Source organism: Pseudopipra pipra, chromosome 4 (genome assembly GCF_036250125.1).
Source record: "Pseudopipra pipra isolate bDixPip1 chromosome 4, bDixPip1.hap1, whole genome shotgun sequence".
Classification (NCBI taxonomy): Eukaryota; Metazoa; Chordata; class Aves; order Passeriformes; family Pipridae; genus Pseudopipra; species Pseudopipra pipra.
Window position 1 is genome coordinate 52,332,090 of NC_087552.1, and position 11,592 is coordinate 52,343,681.

At 42.6% G+C, this 11,592-nt stretch overlaps 1 protein-coding gene across 12 annotated transcripts in view; it reads right to left on the reverse strand.

Moving 5' to 3' along the window:
- The window catches only part of N4BP2 (NEDD4 binding protein 2), a 41,781-nt gene extending 30,680 nt beyond the window's left edge, over positions 1-11,101 (reverse strand). For 9 of the 12 annotated variants that reach the window (XR_010430190.1, XM_064652986.1, XM_064652982.1 and 6 more), the window contains exons 1-4: positions 11,017-11,101; positions 4,513-4,627; positions 4,046-4,218; positions 2,208-2,368 (exon numbers count right to left, since the gene is read on the reverse strand). The gene's annotated coding sequence lies outside the window, so the exon portion shown is untranslated. The remainder of the gene's footprint in view (positions 1-2,207; positions 2,369-4,045; positions 4,219-4,512; positions 4,628-11,016) is intronic. The other 3 variants (XM_064652983.1, XM_064652984.1, XM_064652985.1) reach the window with 1 other exon arrangement.
- Positions 11,102-11,592: the final 491 nt, after the last annotated feature.

Here is an 11,592-nt window from a genome sequence, read left to right on the forward strand (position 1 = left end):
AACAAATTACAGCAAGTCCCATCTTTCAAATTTTTATTTCTAATTCATCCATCCTCTAGCCAGTAAAAAAGGTTGACCTAACTTCACACATTGTCAATGCTAAAAAATGTGATTGTTCCTAAAAAACAGGTTCAGTGACAAAGAAAAGATCCTGTAAGGGAGAAAGTTATTCGTGTTCTTTGACATTACTGTGCAGCAACACTTTAAGCAGAACATTTCAAGTGTTGTCAGTGTTTTAATTCAGCTCTCATATAATGATCAATCCTGTAAGGACCTGCTGCTGAAAAACGTGCTCTGTAGCTAGGACTTTATTCAACTGATTGCCTTATCTCACTGCAGGATGTTCCTGCATGTATTTCCTGCATTGGGCTGTGTATCCCACTATATATTAGGATGCCTTACTCTAAAAAAGCCACACACTTCAGTCTGGATTAATCTAAATCAGCAAATCTGCAGTGCATTGCTTCAGGATTATTAAGGCCGAAACTGTCAATCGCAACTAATGACAGAAGAGGAAAGATGGCAGAAGGGAAAATGACATCAGTCACCTCAGAAATTACACGCAGGTCAAAACCTTGGTGACTCCCACCATGTCCCAGTATGCTAAGGCAATGCACAGATCCACACTTCATTCCATCTCTCCATCTTCAACCTATCAAAAACATAGATCCTCATTTCCCAGTATTTCACTTAAACAGGGTATTTATCATGGCCAGTATCTCAGACAGATATTTGGACAGAATCTCCCTTGTTTATCACAATATAGACAGATTCCTAGGAGATAGCTTCTGTTGATACTATCAAGGACAATGAAAATATATAGAAATAGATGCTGATGAATACTTCTTATGCAGGTGGCCTGACCTGCAAGCTGCAGATTGAGACTGAAATGCAGATTGGGCACTGGGTGGGAGCCCAATCTCTGGGATAACAAAGGACATGAAGATGGGTGACAGCCAGCCAGGTGAATGAACAACTGAAAGATATGGCAAGAGCTGGGAACTGTGAAGCCAGCAAGGTGGATGGACACGGAACAGTGAGTGAGGGGGGCAGGAGGGGAGAACAGAAAGAAGAATGGGACTGGTGCTCAGAGGAGACTGTGAGGGTATAAAAGCTTAGGGATTCTCGGGTTTGGGGCTCTCCTCAGAGGGACTGTCTTGAGCTGTTGCTGTGATACTGTGCCAGGAATAAACTGCCTTATGGAATCTGATGTCTTGGACTCTGCTATTGGAAATCTGGGGTCGAACCAGGAAAGAAACCTGGTCTGGCTGCGTGTAAGTGGGCTGTGTGGGGAGCCAAGTGGGGACCAGTCAGCTCACTGGAGCCACCCACCATGAGGGGGCCTTGGTCCAGCAGATAAAGTCTCTGGCAGTAGGAGTGTGACAGCCAGAGAGCCTCGTGAATGGTCAGACTGGGAAGTTTCCTTAACACAGGTGCCTGCACACAAACAAAGCACACTTTACTATACTTCCTAAGAGATAACACTAGTGCACTCAACTGAAAGGAGTAATTTTCACTTGCATTTAAGAGCACGGCCTGAACTTTACAAAGGGTTTTTATCTAGGGGCTTGCCTTTTTATATACTTATGTTTCTTTTTGACTATTACCTTTACCAAGAAAGAGGAAATAATTCCAAATAACCCAACAGCCTGACATGTGGCTCAGTTATATTCATTGGTTCTGGATAACATAATATGAATCAGTCTGCAGTTTGCTGTGGGTGGGGTGGTTTTCTTCCACCTGAAGATGAAAATAGAGTTGTAATAACATAATGATTAGGAAGAGCAGGGCTGTGTTGAACACAGTGATTGGGAATTCTAGACAATTAGTGAGAGGCTGCAATGTACTCAGAGGTTCAGTAGTCAGTTCTGGGTACCACCATCTGACACACATCCAATCAGAGCAAACAGCTGTTTCATTTCAGCACACATAAAAAACAATACTGCTGTGAAAAATCTCAACTTTACCTTTAAAAACACAACAAAACAAAATCCCTAAGCGTTTCTTCACACACAGTTCTTCAGATATACACAGCTCCTGACATTAAGGATCCCCTCACAATGTAATTCAACTACCATAAACAAGCACATATACAAAAATATGCCTGTAAGGAAATTATCTTACAAATTATGCAATCTTACAAATAAAGCAGATATTAAGATACCTGCATTCTCTACAAAGTAAGATAATTTTCAAATGCTACTAACCTAGGAAAGAAGAAGTAGACTTGTCAGGTCAGGGTGCTTTAACATCACCATCTTTCTAGCTGGCCAGAGTTTATTTCTGATGGTAGATAACGAGCCTCAGGTGATGCCTGTTCCAGTACTGCTACCCCCCTAAGGAGCTGGACAGATGCATCATAGACATTCTGCAGATACAGACCAGATATTATTACAGAAACAGGCAGGCACCTACGTAATCAACCTAACACAACACATTCTTCTTTTCTGTTTGACAGATAGAACAATGAAGTGTTGAGAAGTGGCCAACCTGGCACAGCAAGATGATGGACCAAGATATCAAGTCTCAATCTCAGCATCTTACTAACAACATTCAACTTTTCGGTGAAAAGGAAACCGATCATTTAATAAACTACTTCTAAGAATGCATTTGTAACTCCCATGGGGGACTTAACTGTAAGATGTCCTTAGAAATATTCAAAGTGCACTCTTACTGATGACACGTAATCTAAAGAACGCAAAACATTTAAACCATCAAAACAAAAACCTAAGGGGGAAAAAACAATCCCCAAGACCCTCCAAAACAGAATCCATTATTTTTAAAATATCTAAGTTTTCATTTATTTTAGGAAATAACCATTAACATACTCCTGTCACACACAAGTCACCACACTGCTAACCAGTACAGTCGTGTCAGCAAACTTTCTGCAAAGAATTCCTAGTTCTTCGAAAAAAGTTTAAAAAACAAGACTACAAATGTATTTTCTAAAATTAAACTAAAAGGCATGAGTGATGTTTGTGCTGAGGCTATATTAAATTTGCCCAACTAAACAGCCCTTGTTTTCCATAGTAAAAGCCAGAAAAACTCCCTGGCTTTCTAAGAACTCCTATATATTGTTAAAGAGACGTATTTTTACAAAATCAGACAAAAGCTATTATGAAGAGTATTAGGCACCGACTGTTGTAAAATTTCTGGAAAAATAATATAAATCTCAGGCTTGTTTCATTCTCAGTGTAATATAAAAATGTTTCTGTAGTTGCTGAATCTGATGAAGAGCTGACACATCATACACCTTCTACACTGGGATGTCTTCTTAGAAACCATGCATGGTAGCTTGCCTTTTAGGATATGTCAAAATTCTCAAGTAAATTGGACTGACTGCAAGTTCTATTGGAAACCAGTAGTATTCAAGAAGAGACAGAACATACAGAATAAAGGAAGAAATACATTAAACTATTTTTGAAGTGAGTTAGATAGTCGATACCAAAGTATTCACAAAGCTCTTTACATCAAAGATACTGCATCAGCAAACAATCAACAGTAAATATAATTTTTCAAAGTCATTACAAGAACTTATTTTTTAAGTAAACAGACCAGCAAAGTATTCTAACCACTATGGAAAATTTACTAAAAGCACTAAGCAGCACGAGACACTTCTGGTTTAACTGTGATCAACTTCAAATGACAAATGTTAGCAAAATTATTTCTATTCTTCTTTTAAGGACAGAGGAAGTCTCCAGCCTTGACACAATGTAAGATTCAAGCAATATGAATAAAGCTGCCTGATTTACATATATTTTTAAATTTCTCTGAACAATTTTAGTAAGTCAACTCCATACATATAAAAGAGGCTGGTTTAGTTTTGGTTCTTTGGTGGTGGTGGCTTTTTTTATTATTTTGGTTTGCTTTTGAGGTTTTTGAAGCATATTTTAATTTTAAATTATATAAAATATATCTCATGTAATGTTCATGTTTATCTTCCAGCTTTTAAAAAACACATATGCACATATATAGTGACATGATGGGGACTGGAAAAAAATCTCAACTGGTAATACAAATAAAGTAGCAATGGCACAGAACTTACATTTTCAGCTTCACTGAATTGTTCTGCAATGGGTGTCTTCTCATCTTTCCAAAACCACCACTGATGGCACATTTAATAAAGATCTGCTGTTATAAAATATAATGCACTCTTCTGTCAGGAAACCATGCCTCCCAGCATAGAAATCAAACATCATCAGAAGTAGATTTTTCCTCCTGACAAAAGAATAAGCAACATGCAAATTAAAATTTGCATTTTGCTCACTATAAGCAAAGTTTTAAACACTGAGCAATACACTTAATTGGTTTTAGTAGATTAAACACAGCCAATACTTTAACTAAGTATCCAATATACCAAGTTGAGCTCAAGTGTAAGTCTTCCAAGGATAAAAATACCTACTTGATTTCAGTTTTTAAATGATTTCTTATCTAAAAAGGCTGACTTAAGTCAGGTAAACACATAACATAATGGCAGAAAAATTAGTTAGAAATAAACGTAAGTTTCCTCACTTGTTGTTCCACTTGGTTCTTCACCACAGTTCTTAACCATCTTGAAAAGTTGTACATATCCATGCTGGTCAAGAACAGATTTGTTCCATCATGTCGGAAATTAGGCAAAGAAAACCTGGTACATCAAAATAAGATTATGTTACTTATACCACTTATTTGCGATGCCCTACTGGTGCTAAAGAACTGCACTTCTGTTCATCAAGCGGATTTAAACCCCTAAACCACTGTGTACACACCGAAGATGTTTACATCTGCTCAAAGTCTGACTTAATTCCAGTGTACATATTAGCCTAGAGCTCATGCTTGGCAACAGTCTTGTGCTTTCAAAATAAAAAGAAATAAAACCAAAACCAAACACCAAATTAAGCATATACACCTAATCAGGCAAAGAATATGAAACAACTATTCTGTCACACTCATAACATGACAGGTTGATGGCTCAAATACTTTATAACATTCTTCACAAGAGATGAAGAAACCCATCTCGCATTTTGCATGTGACCTCATGCCACTACTCCTAACTCCTTATTGCCTCCTGGCAATAAGAATTGCCATCAAAACATACAGAGCACTTCATGTAAGCAAGAACTTGACGATGAGTACCCAAATTTACAAAGGATAGGACAGGTTGCAGACACAGAATGTTATTCACCTCACTCTCAAACACATGGATTCAGAAAAACCACACCATGAAAGGCTGAAAGCCATTCAGTGGTTTTACAGAACAACTTTTTAACAAAGGTTATTTCCACATTTGTTCATTTGCATTTTGAAGTTTCATATATGGAGCAAAATAAGCATTTAAATACCAGCACAAGAGAAAAAAGCAGCCAATGAAATCAAACTGAGACCAACTCATTGTACTTTCTAGTTGTACTTATAAAAAAAAAAAGAAGCTTTTCTTTTTGTACAATATTCGAGCCCCCTCTCTAAAAACCAGAAGGTAAAAAAAGAGAAGAAAAAAAAGGAAATGGCTTCCAGCAGCTTTTTTTCAATAAGCCTGAGTAGCAAAGGAGATGGTTTAGGAGCCTTTTGTGTTCTTCCATTTCCACCAGCAGCCAGCAACAGAATGGGCCACCTAAACACTTTGTTATTGAATGTGAAAATCGATACCCAGCTAGAGACAAAGTGCTTCTAAAAACACTTCAAGCGTGTGTTCTGCTCTTCCCTTCTGCCCCTCAGTATTATTCCCAGTATTGTTCCAAGGGCTTTGGCTCGTTCAACAGTTTGAAGTAAGATCCTCTTTTTCACATCAAATTCTGTCATAGTGCATGACACTGACACATAGAACTCATTCTTAACTAATGTGCATAAACTTGCTTTATGCAATCTGTTCTGCCAGGATTTTTTTCCACTTTTATGATTTTAAAGTCTGGTCCAAGCCATACAGATTCTTTTGAAGCTGCTACAAAAAAAAAAAATCTTCTTTTCAGTATGAAACAAAAATTTCATCCAACTACACACACAGTTCCAGAGTACAAAACCAGCACAAACTCATCAGAAGTAGATGCTTAGGAAGTAAATAAAAGGAAGAACAGAGTCTGTTTGCTAGGATGGACCCTAAAGCTCTTCTCCACGTGCCAGGTCATAAGGAGAAGTCAACCTGCAGTGGCAGTCAGCTGGTATTTGACAGGTGTCAGAAGCTGCAAACTCCACATCATGCAGTTTCCTTTTAAGCTGGGAAGCTGCTCTTGCTAGAAGCCCTTCATACACATGAGCACAGGCTCACGTACACCACATCCTGGGTGTACATGATTAAAGTAGCAAGGTACGAGGAGGGAGAGCCACCAGTGATCTTGTTCTCCAGCACCAAGTCTGCTTGAAAAGAACTACTTTTGTACTCACCCTCCTTTGCTGTGTGCTAAAGGTCAAAGTTTGGCCTTGGGATTATGAAAAGTGCAGATATGTAACCTGACAAGCTGGAAAAATCAACAAGCAGTTGTTTTCCTTGTTTAGGTAGAGTGTTGTTGCTTGTTATGTTTTGAGTTCATGCATTTTTTTCAGAAAACAGTAATACAGAGTATCTGCAAAATGTCTTTCCAGCCCTAGAGGAGTTTAGAGTTAGTTGATCCTTTCATAGCTTTCCTCCTACATCCTTTGGTAGCCTCCCATACAGCTCACAGCCCTCTCGAATATGTGGCAGTAAGGGTTACCCATGGTGAACTGGGCTTTGAGGAGAGCTCTTCCAGGACACAGAGCTCTCAAGCTGCCTGGGCTGTCCACACAGCTCAGCTACACTGCCATGACCTATGCCAGGCTCCAGAGCAGTGCCACAGGCTGCAACAAAGACCAGACTCATGTTTATGGTGGTGCTTCCGCAGTTTCACACCTGCAGTCAGTACTGCTCCTTAAGGTTGTATTCCTGCTCCACATCATGAAACACAGAGAGGTATTTGGAAAGGGGAAAGAGAACTCCTCCCAGGTGGAGCTGTGACTTCCCACATAATGCTTCCGAAGACTGGTCAAAACTCAGGCTGAAGGGCAGTGAATGAAACCAAGACATCCCTGGAGAATTAACATTTCCTCAGCATTACAGAATTTCCTTTCATGTCGTCTCCAGATGAACTTTCATAACTGTCTCTGAAAAGCCTTTCTAAAGACAGCAGTGCCTGGATCTTGTAATTCAAGGCTTGGGGCCTAAGTTGCAGGAAATAGTTTGTAATCTTTTATAAATTGCGACTCTGGTATTATCTAGCTAAGAAGCTAAGCCATAGTACATTTGAGGTTGATAAAAAAAGGAAAATGTAAAGATTTTTTTTCTGTGACTAATACCTGGCCAAAGGATAAGCATTTATTTTAGTGCTTGTAAAGCCAGCAAAAGGGTGGCAGTGAGGGTGAGGACTGGTTCTATCAAGATGAGAAGATACTGTAAAAGAGGAGTATTACCGAAGATCGCAAATGATGCTTATTATTATGGGCACACACATGCAGGTGGCATTATGGAGGAAGGAAAAGTGGAACATTAAAGCAATACTTTAATTTAGATTTTTCTGCACTGGCAGCAGTCAGGGCTGGCAATAAATGCAAATACTACTTTCCCAAATCTTGGCTTGCTTTAGCTGTTGATGCAAATGAAAACAGGTTTACTTTCTTCTTATAGATGATGCTGCAATTCCAATGCACCTGGGAACAAAGGGAAGTGTCTGTCAAAGACTGAGGCTCCAGAGCATGAATCTTCAGACCTCTGCAGACACCTAACATGGCTTCTGCAATGTGCCCAGGTCTTGGTTCTGGTGCTTCCACATAGGCTTCCACAAAAGTTTCTCAGCTCTCCACCTTTCCTTTGTGTGTGATACATAGAACTCCTTAATCTTTGTTCGTGAAGCCTAGCCATGATACATAGAACAACTCAAAGGCAGCACTATCTGGCCAACTCTCCAAAATAATCTCTTCCTACCTGAAGGTCAGCTTACATTCAAACTCACAACACATACAGTGCTGCACTCCAGTGATCCCCAGCAGCCACTTCCCCACAAACAGCCTAATACAGTTTTCAGTGCTGTGACTCTAAAGGAAGGTTTGTTGCACACTGGGACAAAGCTGAAGCACAAGAAATTTTGGAACAAAATGATGTACTCAGGTTTGCAGAAAGCACTTGCAAAAACAGGAGCCTGAGGAGATCATGCTGGAGCATCAGAACACAAAGTGTGCTGGAACTTAATATTTTTCACCAAGGTGTTACCTATTAACCACTGACCTCAGAACGGCAGCAGCCAGAGAGCAGGAAGCAGGTTAGAAAGAAACATAAAGCAGTTTGTGAATTTTCCTGATGGTCCACATGCAACAGCAACATGAGAACCACTCCAGAATTTCCTGAACAGGAACATACCATAGTGATACATAATACACTTCACCAGCTCACACTGAGTCATGTTGCATCATGCAATTACAGCTTGAAAAATAAAGCCAGAAAACAAATCACATAAAGAAAGCATGATAGCTTATTCATGGAGACACCTTAAATATTTTTGGGGGGGAGGAGAAGGAAATAAAATCACATGTGAGGTCCCAGGCTGCACACTACACTGATCTTATCAGGGCAATTATTTCTACTTCATTTGTTCAAATGCACTTCCACTGCTGAATCCACTAGGCCAGTTGAACGTAGAACACACACAGCCATTACACAATAAACACTATTCTGAGTTTGATATAACCCACAGATGGATGACCATCCTGATCTAGCTACATCAACAAAAAGCTTACAGCCTCCAAATGACTGCCATTACTTACTTGATAGATCTAGACTTAAACCTGTCATTTACTTTCAGAAAGTAGTTCACCTGAGATGACTAAGAAAACATCAGCCAGGACCATTTGAACAGTTTTAAATGGTGGTTTGAGTTAACACAGGCAATTTTTGAGATGGAACAGAGATTAGTTACATAAACCAACCCACTGGTAATCAAAGAATCCCCTGCAGAATCATGAGAAGAAACAGCTGTAAAACAACCTCTTCCATGACCACAGCCAGATTCAGGTGAAAAGGTACAGCATTACTCACTTCTGAGGCAGTGTAACTGACAGCTAATTAATAGCCTAATGACATTTTTATAGTAGCAGAGCCTCTGTGAGAAAAACAAAGGCAGCAACTTCACAAAAGTCGAGGATTAATAATCCAGAAACTTTTACAGAACTAAATTCATATGCAGAAGAACTCCATTTAAAATAATAATTAGACTAATTGAGTCAGCGACTTAGCACAGACTACAGATCAGTACAGTGAGTGCACTAACAGTGACAGACTGGAGCGAAAGATGAGATTGTGCAATACATCAGATCTACAATCCCCCAGTCCCTAATACAATATTTCTATATCTTAATTCAAGACAAATTAAAATTCTCTTTTGTAAAATGGACAAGGTAACAAGTAACAAGCCACCTACACCATAAAGTGAAAGAGCTGTAAGTCTGCATGGATGTTTCTTAACACCATGCCTAGGCTACCATTTTTGTCAGGTACTACTGCACTTTCACATTGAATCATTAAGAACTTCATTTCCCTCTACATCAGTAGCTTGCCCAGCTGAAATGCATTAATGTTAATGCACCACAAAAGGAGTTCTCTAAATAAAAAGTGTAAACAAGACTACAAAAGAATTAGAGGACAACTAAAAACCAAAACAAAAACCAAAAGACAATAGGAAAAAGCCTATTAAAAAGAAAACAAAGGATTTTAAGATGTGCTTCTATACTGTTAAATTTCCCTCACAAGTTCTTCACATAATCAACAGGAACATAAACTATTGCAACTTGAAAGCGCTGCAAAGGTGCTGCAACCACATGACACACACAAGCCCTACCCTACTCATGGTGACCCCACCCAGATGAATGAGGGCTACAGATGAGGGCTACAATTTTCAAGCTTTACAGACCTATACCATACTTAATTTTTCCTGCCCTTCTATAATTTTCCTCATGTTTATATTTCAACCTTTGACTCTCCCCTCACATCCAAAGACACATGATCTAAAACTTTTATTCTTTTTGGAGGTCTTTTGCTTAAGTTCTTAAGCTTGCTTATTTTGTTTAAGTTCTATATAAATTATGCTCATCTTTTCACTGCAGGTCCTACTGCAAGCCTGAGATGCAGACCAAACTTTGTCAAGACACTATATAAAAGCATTAAAGTGTTTCTTAAGAGTCAAACTGTCCTTAGTCTTTTAGAACAGAAGTTAAGAAAAGTAATATGTTTTTTATTCTCGCCTTGGAAGTCAGACTTCCTCCCAAGCCCCAGTGACCTTATCGTACGCGATCAGCAAAACCGCAAACTGTGTCCAAAGCATTCAGGGATACTACGCAATGGAGTAAACACATGGTAAACACCTTTCAGCGGTTCTCTTGTTCAGAACGCACAAGCCCTAAGAGTACTTAGAACCTTCTGATTTCATTTTGAACGGGGTGAATTCATACTGCGGGGCTCTGTTTTACGAGACGAAGTTCACGAGCACTCCGCACTGTCTGCCCGGGGCAAGCGGGCGAACCCTTTTCGCCGACACGCCAACCCTGACCCTTCCTCCAGCGGCCACAGCCGCCGGCGGGGCAGGAGCCGGGATTTCTGCGGAAGGCCGGGCACCGCGGTGACGGGCGAGAAGGAGCCGCGGGCGGCCGGGAAAAACGGCGCCGGCTCCGCGGAGCGCCGCCCGCGCTCACCACAGCGGCGGGGAGCGCCGAGGCCACGGCCAGGCCCTGGGGAATTCAGGCCCGAGTGGCGGACCCGGCCTGGCGGCGGCGGGCCCACCCGCGACCGCACTGCCCCAGCCGCTTCCCGCCAGTGGCAGCCCCCGCCCCGCCGCCCCCCCTCCCACCCGCAGGCAACTCCTCTGCAGTGACGCCGGGGACGGGCCCCCAGCGCAGCCGGGCCCGCCGCCATGCATAACGCGCCGGGGGGGCCGCCCGCCTCCCGCCCCCGGGAGACCGCGACGAACAGCCCCGCGCCCTATCGTGAGCAGGGGGAGGCTGAAGCTCCTCCCCGGCCCCGCCGCCAGACCCGCCGGCCCTTACCTCGCTCGGCTCGGCTCAGCTCGGCTCGGCTCCCCTCACTCGCTGCCGCCGGCGGCGGGCGCGAGGCTGCGACCGCGGGAAGGGGCGGCTCGGGCGGGGCGAGCGCCGCGGGGACACAGCGCCGCTCCCCGGTCGGCCGGGGCAGCGCAGCCCGGGAGGAGGCACCGCCCCCGCCCCTTTCCCGCGCCGGCCGGCTGAGGGCAGCGCTCCTGCCCGGGAGGCGCCCCCACCCCTTTTCCCGGTGGTTACCGGTCACACCTGCCTGCCGATCCAGCCTCGAGTGCTCAGCTTTGGGAAGGGTCGCAATGCTCTGCCGGGGTGAGGAACCAGCGCGGGAGGACGGAGCTGTCTGTGGGGGCCGCGCTGCTGGGTACGGCACAGGTGAGGTCAGGAAGAGCGGGAGACCCCCGGCGTTGAGCACGGTGACTCAGCCGTGTAGTGACAGGTTTCACACGTTTAGTTTCTCGTACCGCTGCCCTGTGCTACGGATCATTTCCTCACGTCGAGAAAGCTCCCACAGTCTGGAATGATGCCGTGGGTCAGCGGGCTGATGCCGAAGGGGCAATGGCAGTAAGC